Raw genomic sequence first — 10,000 nt, forward strand, 5'->3', positions numbered from 1 at the left:
TCGCCCTGGAGGTCACCCATTCAAAACATGCTCACCTATATACGTTTCGGAAAGTATTTTGGTGAACGCTCACTTTCTAAGCCTTTTAGCCTTCTTGACCCCCTAACTCCCCATATCTGGTTTACCTACTACAGCGCCCCTAACGACCAAAATCGGTACTGCATACCCCTGGTACCCCCGCCATTGAAAATGAATGGGGGAATTTTTTTAATTTCTCAATCCGGCCAGGAGGCCTCTTTTTCGGCCACGCTCGGCCGGCGAGCCGGTCCGCTCTTTACCCCTGGTACCCCCAGCCCTACCCCTGGTACCTCCCCCATTGAAAATGAATGGCGACCCCTGGTACCCCCAGCAACACCCCTGGTACCCTCAGCCTTACCCCTGGTACCCTCAGCTCAACCCCTGGTACCCCCAGCCTAACCCCTGGTACCCTCAGCGGCACCCCTGGTACCCTCAGCAACACCCCTGGTACCCCCAGCCAGCTTCGCCCCTGGTACCCTCAGCCTTACCCCTGGTACCCTCAGCCCAACCCCTGGTACCCTCAGCCCAACCCCTGGTACCCCCAGCCAGCTTCGCCCCTGGTACCCTCAGCCTTACCCCTGGTACCCCCAGCCTTACCCCTGGTACCTCCAGCCTAACCCCTGGTACCTCCAGCCTTACCCCTGGTACCTCCAGCCTTACCCCTGGTACCTCCAGCCTTACCCCTGGTACCTCCAGCCGTACCCCTGGTACCCTCAGCCTTACCCCTGGTACCCTCAGCCTTACCCCTGGTACCCTCAGCCTTACCCCTGGTACCCTCAGCCGCACCCCTGGTACCCTCAGCGGCACCCCTGGTACCCTCAGCCTTACCCCTGGTACCCTCAGCCGCACCCCTGGTACCCTCAGCGGCACCCCTGGTACCCTCAGCGGCACCCCTGGTACCCTCAGCCGTACCCCTGGTACCCTCAGCCGAACCCCTGGTACCCTCAGCGGCACCCCTGGTACCCTCAGCGGCACCCCTGGTACCCTCAGCGGCACCCCTGGTACCCTCAGCGGCACCCCTGGTACCCTCAGCCGTACCCCTGGTACCCTCAGCGGCACCCCTGGTACCCTCAGCGGCACCCCTGGTACCCTCAGCTGCACCCCTGGTACCCTCAGCGGCACCCCTGGTACCCTCAGCGGCACCCCTGGTACCTCCGCCATTGAAAATGAATGGGCGGCCTTCCCACCTGCCGTCAGCCGCCCGGAGGGGGAAATAGAAAATATTCGAAAGTGCGGAGCTCCGCCGTCAGAGGCCGGCTTTTCGCCCGGGGTATCCGCCCCGGGGCGCCTCTCGGGCGACCTTCCCAACTGCCGTCGGCCGCCCGGAGGGGGAAATAGAAAATATTCGAAAGTGCGGAGCTCCGCCGTCAGAGGCCGGCTTTTCGCCCGAGGTATCCGCCCCGGGGCGCCTCTCGGGCGGCCTTCCCAACTGCCGTCGGCCGCCCGGAGGGGGAAATAGAAAATATTCGAAAGTGCGGAGCTCCGCCGTCAGAGGCCGGCTTTTCGCCCGAGGTATCCGCCCCGGGCGCCTCTCGGGCGGCCTTCCCAACTGCCGTCGGCCGCCCGGAGGGGGAAATAGAAAATATTCGAAAGTGCGGAGCTCCGCCGTCAGAGGCCGGCTTTTCGCCCGAGGTATCCGCCCCGGGCGCCTCTCGGGCGGCCTTCCCAACTGCCGTCGGCCGCCCGGAGGGGGAAATAGAAAATATTCGAAAGTGCGGAGCTCCGCCGTCAGAGGCCGGCTTTTCGCCCGAGGTATCCGCCCCGGGCGCCTCTCGGGCGGCCTTCCCAACTGCCGTCGGCCGCCCGGAGGGGGAAATAGAAAATATTCGAAAGTGCGGAGCTCCGCCGTCAGAGGCCGGCTTTTCGCCCGAGGTATCCGCCCCGGGCGCCTCTCGGGCGGCCTTCCCAACTGCCGTCGGCCGCCCGGAGGGGGAAATAGAAAATATTCGAAAGTGCGGAGCTCCGCCGTCAGAGGCCGGCTTTTCGCCCGAGGTATCCGCCCCGGGCGCCTCTCGGGCGGCCTTCCCAACTGCCGTCGGCCGCCCGGAGGGGGAAATAGAAAATATTCGAAAGTGCGGAGCTCCGCCGTCAGAGGCCGGCTTTTCGCCCGAGGTATCCGCCCCGGGCGCCTCTCGGGCGGCCTTCCCAACTGCCGTCGGCCGCCCGGAGGGGGAGATAGAAAATATTCGAAAGTGCGGAGCTCCGCCGTCAGAGGCCGGCTTTTCGCCCGAGGTATCCGCCCCGGGCGCCTCTCGGGCGGCCTTCCCAACTGCCGTCGACCGCCCGGAGGGGGAAATAGAAAATATTCGAAAGTGCGGAGCTCCGCCGTCAGAGGCCGGCTTTTCGCCCGAGGTATCCGCCCCGGGCGCCTCTCGGGCGGCCTTCCCAACTGCCGTCGACCGCCCGGAGGGGGAGATAGAAAATATTCGAAAGTGCGGAGCTCCGCCGTCAGAGGCCGGCTCCACGCTTCATTCATCCGACCGAGACGCCTCTCCGCCGGCCACACTCGGCTGCGGGGCCGGCCCGCTCTCCGCCATTGAAAATGAATGGGGGGCATTTTCTCATGCTTTCAATCCGCCTAAGAGGCATCTTTCCCGGCCAACTTTGTGCCCCTGGTACCTCCAGCATCGAGAAAGCATGGTGACTCGTCCGACACATGCCCCCCTATATACGTTTCGGAAAGTATTTTGGTGAACGGTCACTTTCTAAGCCTTTCGCCTTCTTGACCCCCTAACTCCGCATATCTGGTTTACCTACTACAGCGCCCCTAACGACCAAAATCGGTACTGCTACCCCTGGTACCCCCGCCATTGAAAATGAATGGGGGAATTTTTTTAATCCCCCAGGCCGGCCAGGAGGCCCCTTTCCCGGCCAAACTCGCACGCTGGGCCGGCCCGCTCTTTACCCCTGGTACCCCCGCCATTGAAAATGAATGGGGGAATTTTTTTCAATCTCCCAGGCCGGCCAGGAGGGCTCTTTCCCGGCCACACTCGCACGCCGGGCCGGCCCGCTCTTTACCCCTGGTACCCCCAGCTCTACCCCTGGTACCCCCGCCATTGAAAATGAATGGGGGAATTTTTTTCAATCTCCCAGGCCGGCCAGGAGGGCTCTTTCCCGGCCAAACTCGCACGCCGGGCCGGCCCGCTCTTTACCCCTGGTACCCCCAGCTCTACCCCTGGTACCCCCGCCATTGAAAATGAATGGGGGAATTTTTTCAATCTCCCAATCCGACCAAGAGGCCTCTTTTCCGGCCAAACTCGCACGCCGGGCCGGCCCGCTCTTTACCCCTGGTACCCCCAGCTCTACCCCTGGTACCCCCGCCATTGAAAATGAATGGGGGAATTTTTTCAATCTCCCAATCCGACCAAGAGGCCTCTTTTCCGGCCAAACTCGCACGCCGGGCCGGCCCGCTCTTTACCCCTGGTACCCCCAGCTCTACCCCTGGTACCCCCGCCATTGAAAATGAATGGGGGAATTTTTTCAATCTCCCACGCCGGCCAAGAGGCCTTTTTCCCGGGCACGCACGCTCGCCGGGCCGGCCCGCTATTATTAAACTCTCACCCCTGCAAGGAGGCCTTTTTCCCGGGCACGCACGCTCGCGGGGCCGGCCCGCTATTATTAAACTCTCACGCCGGCCAAGAGGCCTTTTTCCCGGGCACGCACGCTCGCCGGGCCGGCCCGCTATTATTAAACTCTCACGCCTGCAAGGAGGCCTTTTTCCCGGGCACGCACGCTCGCCGGGCCGGCCCGCTATTATTGAACTCTCACGCCTGCAAGGAGGCCTTTTTCCCGGGCACGCACGCTCGCGGAGCCGGCCCGCTATTATTAAACTCTCACGCCTGCAAGGAGGCCTTTTTCCCGGGCACGCACGCTCGCCGGGCCGGCCCGCTATTATTAAACTCTCACGCCTGCAAGGAGGCCTTTTTCCCGGGCACGCACGCTCGCCGGGCCGGCCCGCTATTATTAAACTCTCACGCCTGCAAGGAGGCCTTTTTCCCGGGCACGCACGCTCGCCGGGCCGGCCCGCTATTATTAAACTCTCACGCCTGCAAGGAGGCCTTTTTCCCGGGCACGCACGCTCGCCGGGCCGGCCCGCTATTATTAAACTCTCACGCCGGCCAAGAGGCCCTTTTCCCGGGCACGCACGCTCGATGAGCCGGCCCGCTATTATTAAACTCTCACGCCGGCCAAGAGGCCCTTTTCCCGGGCACGCACGCTCGATGAGCCGGCCCGCTATTATTAAACTCTCACGCCGGCCAAGAGGCCTTTTTCCCGGCCACGCACGCTCGCGGAGCCGGCCCGCTATTATTAAACTCTCACGCCTGCAAGGAGGCCTTTTTCCCGGGCACGCACGCTCGCCGGGCCGGCCCGCTATTATTAAACTCTCACGCCTGCAAGGAGGCCTTTTTCCCGGGCACGCACGCTCGCCGGGCCGGCCCGCTATTATTAAACTCTCACGCCGGCCAAGAGGCCCTTTTCCCGGGCACGCACGCTCGATGAGCCGGCCCGCTATTATTAAACTCTCACGCCGGCAAAGAGGCCCTTTTCCCGGGCACGCACGCTCGCCGAGCCGGCCCGCTATTATTAAACTCTCAGGCCCGCTATTATTAAACTCTCACGCCGGCCAAGAGGCCCTTTTCCCGGGCACGCACGCTCGATGAGCCGGCCCGCTATTATTAAACTCTCACGCCTGCAAGGAGGCCTTTTTCCCGGGCACGCACGCTCGCTGAGCCGGCCCGCTATTATTAAACTCTCACGCCGGCCAAGAGGCCCTTTTCCCGGGCACGCACGCTCGATGAGCCGGCCCGCTATTATTAAACTCTCACGCCGGCCAAGAGGCCCTTTTCCCGGGCACGCACGCTCGCCGAGCCGGCCCGCTATTATTAAACTCTCACGCCGGCCAAGAGGCCTTTTTCCCGGCCACGCACGCTCGCGGAGCCGGCCCGCTATTATTAAACTCTCACGCCTGCAAGGAGGCCTTTTTCCCGGGCACGCACGCTCGCCGGGCCGGCCCGCTATTATTAAACTCTCACGCCTGCAAGGAGGCCTTTTTCCCGGGCACGCACGCTCGCCGGGCCGGCCCGCTATTATTAAACTCTCACGCCGGCCAAGAGGCCCTTTTCCCGGGCACGCACGCTCGATGAGCCGGCCCGCTATTATTAAACTCTCACGCCGGCCAAGAGGCCCTTTTCCCGGGCACGCACGCTCGCCGAGCCGGCCCGCTATTATTAAACTCTCAGGCCCGCTATTATTAAACTCTCACGCCGGCCAAGAGGCCCTTTTCCCGGGCACGCACGCTCGCCGAGCCGGCCCGCTATTATTAAACTCTCAGGCCCGCTATTATTAAACTCTCACGCCGGCCAAGAGGCCCTTTTCCCGGGCACGCACGCTCGATGAGCCGGCCCGCTATTATTAAACTCTCACGCCTGCAAGGAGGCCTTTTTCCCGGGCACGCACGCTCGCTGAGCCGGCCCGCTATTATTAAACTCTCACGCCGGCCAAGAGGCCCTTTTCCCGGGCACGCACGCTCGCCGAGCCGGCCCGCTATTATTAAACTCTCACGCCGGCCAAGAGGCCTTTTTCCCGGGCACGCACGCTCGCCGAGCCGGCCCGCTATTATTAAACTCTCACGCCGGCCAGGAGGCATTTTTCCCGGGCACGCACGCTCGCCGTGCAGGCCCGCCATTTGCCTACCACACCGCCGTCTGGCGGACACCAAGCGGTACCGCCGACCCCTCCCGTTGAAAATGAATGGGGGATTTTTTTTCAATCCCCCAAGCCGGCCAAGAGGCCTTTTTCCCGGGCACGCACGCTCGATGAGCCGGCCCGCTATTATTAAACTCTTACGCCTGCAAGGAGGCCTTTTTCCCGGGCACGCACGCTCGCCGAGCCGGCCCGCTATTATTAAACTCTCACGCCTGCAAGGAGGCCTTTTTCCCGGGCACGCACGCTCGATGAGCCGGCCCGCTATTATTAAACTCTCACGCCGGCCAGGAGGCATTTTTCCCGGGCACGCACGCTCGCCGTGCAGGCCCGCCATTTGCCTACCACACCGCCGTCTGGCGGACACCACGCGGTACCGCCGACCCCTCCCGTTGAAAATGAATGGGGGATTTTTTTTTTTTACAATCCCCCAAGCCGGCCAAGAGGCCTTTTTCCCGGGCACGCACGCTCGATGAGCCGGCCCGCTATTATTAAACTCTCACGCCGGCCAAGAGGCCCTTTTCCCGGGCACGCACGCTCGATGAGCCGGCCCGCTATTATTAAACACTCACGCCTGCAAGGAGGCCTTTTTCCCGGGCACGCACGCTCGCCGGGCCGGCCCGCTATTATTAAACTCTCACGCCGGCCAAGAGGCCTTTTTCCCGGGCACGCACGCTCGATGAGCCGGCCCGCTATTATTAAACTCTTACGCCTGCAAGGAGGCCTTTTTCCCGGGCACGCACGCTCGCCGAGCCGGCCCGCTATTATTAAACTCTCACGCCTGCAAGGAGGCCTTTTTCCCGGGCACGCACGCTCGCAGAGCCGGCCCGCTATTATTAAACTCTCACGCCGGCCAGGAGGCCTTTTTCCCGGGCACGCACGCTCGCCGTGCAGGCCCGCCATTTGCCTACCACACCGCCGTCTGGCGGACACCAAGCGGTACCGCCGACCCCTCCCGTTGAAAATGAATGGGGGATTTTTTTTTCAATCCCCCAAGCCGGCCAAGAGGCCTTTTTCCCGGGCACGCACGCTCGATGAGCCGGCCCGCTATTATTAAACTCTCACGCCGGCCAAGAGGCCCTTTTCCCGGGCACGCACGCTCGATGAGCCGGCCCGCTATTATTAAACGCTCACGCCTGCAAGGAGGCCTTTTTCCCGGGCACGCACGCTCGCCGGGCCGGCCCGCTATTATTAAACTCTCACGCCGGCCAAGAGGCCTTTTTCCCGGGCACGCACGCTCTCCGGGCCGGCCCGCTATTATTAAACTCTCACGCCTGCAAGGAGGCCTTTTTCCCGGGCACGCACGCTCGCCGTGCAGGCCCGCCATTTGCCTACCACACCGCCGTCTGGCGGACACCAAGCGGTACCGCCGACCCCTCCCGTTGAAAATGAATGGGGGATTTTTTTTCAATCCCCCAAGCCGGCCAAGAGGCCTTTTTCCCGGGCACGCACGCTCGCCGGGCCGGCCCGCTATTATTAAACGCTCAGGCCGGCCAAGAGGCCCTTTTCCCGGGCACGCACGCTCGCAGAGCCGGTCCGCTATTATTAAACGCTCACGCCTGCAAGGAGGCCTTTTTCCCGGGCACGCACGCTCGCCGGGCCGGCCCGCTATTATTAAACTCTCACCCCTGCAAGGAGGCCTTTTTCCCGGGCACGCACGCTCGCGGGGCCGGCCCGCTATTATTAAACTCTCACGCCGGCCAAGAGGCCCTTTTCCCGGGCACGCACGCTCGCCGAGCCGGCCCGCTATTATTAAACTCTTACGCCTGCAAGGAGGCCCTTTTCCCGGGCACGCACGCTCGATGAGCCGGCCCGCTATTATTAAACTCTCACGCCTGCAAGGAGGCCTTTTTCCCGGGCACGCACGCTCGCGGGGCCGGCCCGCTATTATTAAACGCTCAGGCCGGCCAAGAGGCCCTTTTCCCGGGCACGCACGCTCGATGAGCCGGCCCGCTATTATTAAACGCTCAGGCCGGCCAAGAGGCCCTTTTCCCGGGCACGCACGCTCGCAGAGCCGGCCCGCTATTATTAAACTCTCACGCCTGCAAGGAGGCCCTTTTCCCGGGCACGCACGCTCGATGAGCCGGCCCGCTATTATTAAACTCTCACGCCTGCAAGGAGGCCTTTTTCCCGGGCACGCACGCTCGCCGGGCCGGCCCGCTATTATTAAACTCTCACGCCGGCCAAGAGGCCTTTTTCCCGTGCACGCACGCTCGCCGAGCCGGCCCGCTATTATTAAACTCTCACGCCTGCAAGGAGGCCTTTTTCCCGGGCACGCACGCTCGCCGGGCCGGCCCGCTATTATTAAACTCTCACGCCTGCAAGGAGGCCTTTTTCCCGGGCACGCACGCTCGCCGGGCCGGCCCGCTATTATTAAACTCTCACGCCTGCAAGGAGGCCTTTTTCCCGGGCACGCACGCTCGCCGGGCCGGCCCGCTATTATTAAACTCTCACGCCGGCCAAGAGGCCCTTTTCCCGGGCACGCACGCTCGATGAGCCGGCCCGCTATTATTAAACTCTCACGCCGGCCAAGAGGCCTTTTTCCCGGGCACGCACGCTCGCCGAGCCGGCCCGCCTTTTGCCTACCACACCGCCGTCTGGCGGACACCGACCCCTGGTACATCTGCCATTGAAAATGAATGGGGGAATTTTTTCAAACTCCCAATCCGAGCAAGAGGCCCCTTTTCCGGCCACACTCGCCCGCCGGGCCGGCCCGCTCTTTACCCCTGGTACCCCCAGCAACACCCCTGGTACCCCCAGCCTTGCCCCTGGTACCTCCCCCATTGAAAATGAATGGTGACCCCTGGTACCCCCAGCAACACCCCTGGTACCCTCAACCTTACCCCTGGTACCCTCAGCTGCACCCCTGGTACCCTCAGCCTTACCCCTGGTACCCCCAGCCAGCTTCGCCCCTGGTACCCCCAGCCTTGCCCCTGGTACCTCCGCCATTGAAAATGAATGGGGGAATTTTTTCAAACTCCCAATACGACCAAGAGGCCCCTTTTCCGGCCAAACTCGCACGCCGGGCCGGCCCGCTCTTTACCCCTGGTACCCCCAGCTCTACCCCTGGTACCCCCGCCATTGAAAATGAATGGGGGAATTTTTTCAAACTCCCAATCCGACCAAGAGGCCCCTTTTCCGGCCACACTCGCCCGCCGGGCCGGCCCGCTCTTTACCCCTGGTACCCCCAGCCTTGCCCCTGGTACCTCCGCCATTGGAAATGAATGGGGGATTTTTTTCAAACTCCCAATCCGACCGAGAGGCCTCTTTCCCGGCCACACTCGCCCGCCGGGCCGGCCCGCTCTTTACCCCTGGTACCCTCAGCGGCACCCCTGGTACCTCCAGCCCTACCCCTGGTACCCTCAGCGGCACCCCTGGTACCCCCAGCGGCACCCCTGGTACCCTCAGCCTTACCCCTGGTACCCCCAGCGGCACCCCTGGTACCCTCAGCCTTACCCCTGGTACCCCCAGCGGCACCCCTGGTACCCTCAGCCTTACCCCTGGTACCCCCAGCGGCACCCCTGGTACCTCCAGCCCTACCCCTGGTACCCTCAGCGGCACCCCTGGTACCCTCAGCGGCACCCCTGGTACCCCCAGCGGCACCCCTGGTACCCTCAGCGGCACCCCTGGTACCCTCAGCCTTACCCCTGGTACCCCCAGCGGCACCCCTGGTACCCTCAGCCTTACCCCTGGTACCCCCAGCCAGCTTCGCCCCTGGTACCCCCAGCCTTGCCCCTGGTACCTCCGCCATTGGAAATGAATGGGGGATTTTTTTCAAACTCCCAATCCGACCGAGTGGCCTCTTTCCCGGCCGCACTCGGCCTCCTCGCCGGCCCCTTCCGGCGCTGCAAACTCCAAGTTTTCAATCCGACCGAGTGGCCTCTTTCCCGGCCGCACTCGGCCTCCTCGCCGGCCCCTTCCGGCTTGCAAACTCCAAGTTTTCAATCCGACCGAGTGGCCTCTTTCCCGGCCGCACTCGGCCTCCTCGCCGGCCCCTTCCGGCTTGCAAACTCCAAGTTTTCAATCCGACCGAGTGGCCTCTTTCCCGGCCGCACTCGGCCTCCTCGCCGGCCCCTTCCGGCGCTGCAAACTCCAAGTTTTCAATCCGACCGAGTGGCCTCTTTCCCGGCCGCACTCGGCCTCCTCGCCGGCCCCTTCCGGCGCTGCAAACTCCAAGTTTTCAATCCGACCGAGAGGCCTCCCTCCCGGCCGCACTCGGCCTCCTCGCCGGCCCCTTCCGGCGCTGCAAACTCCAAGTTTTCAATCCGACCGAGAGGCC

The sequence above is a fragment of the Hippocampus guttulatus genome, unplaced genomic scaffold (assembly GCF_054856545.1).
Source record: "Hippocampus guttulatus isolate MCC_2025c unplaced genomic scaffold, RoL_Hgut_1.0 HiC_scaffold_29, whole genome shotgun sequence".
Classification (NCBI taxonomy): domain Eukaryota; kingdom Metazoa; phylum Chordata; class Actinopteri; order Syngnathiformes; family Syngnathidae; genus Hippocampus; species Hippocampus guttulatus.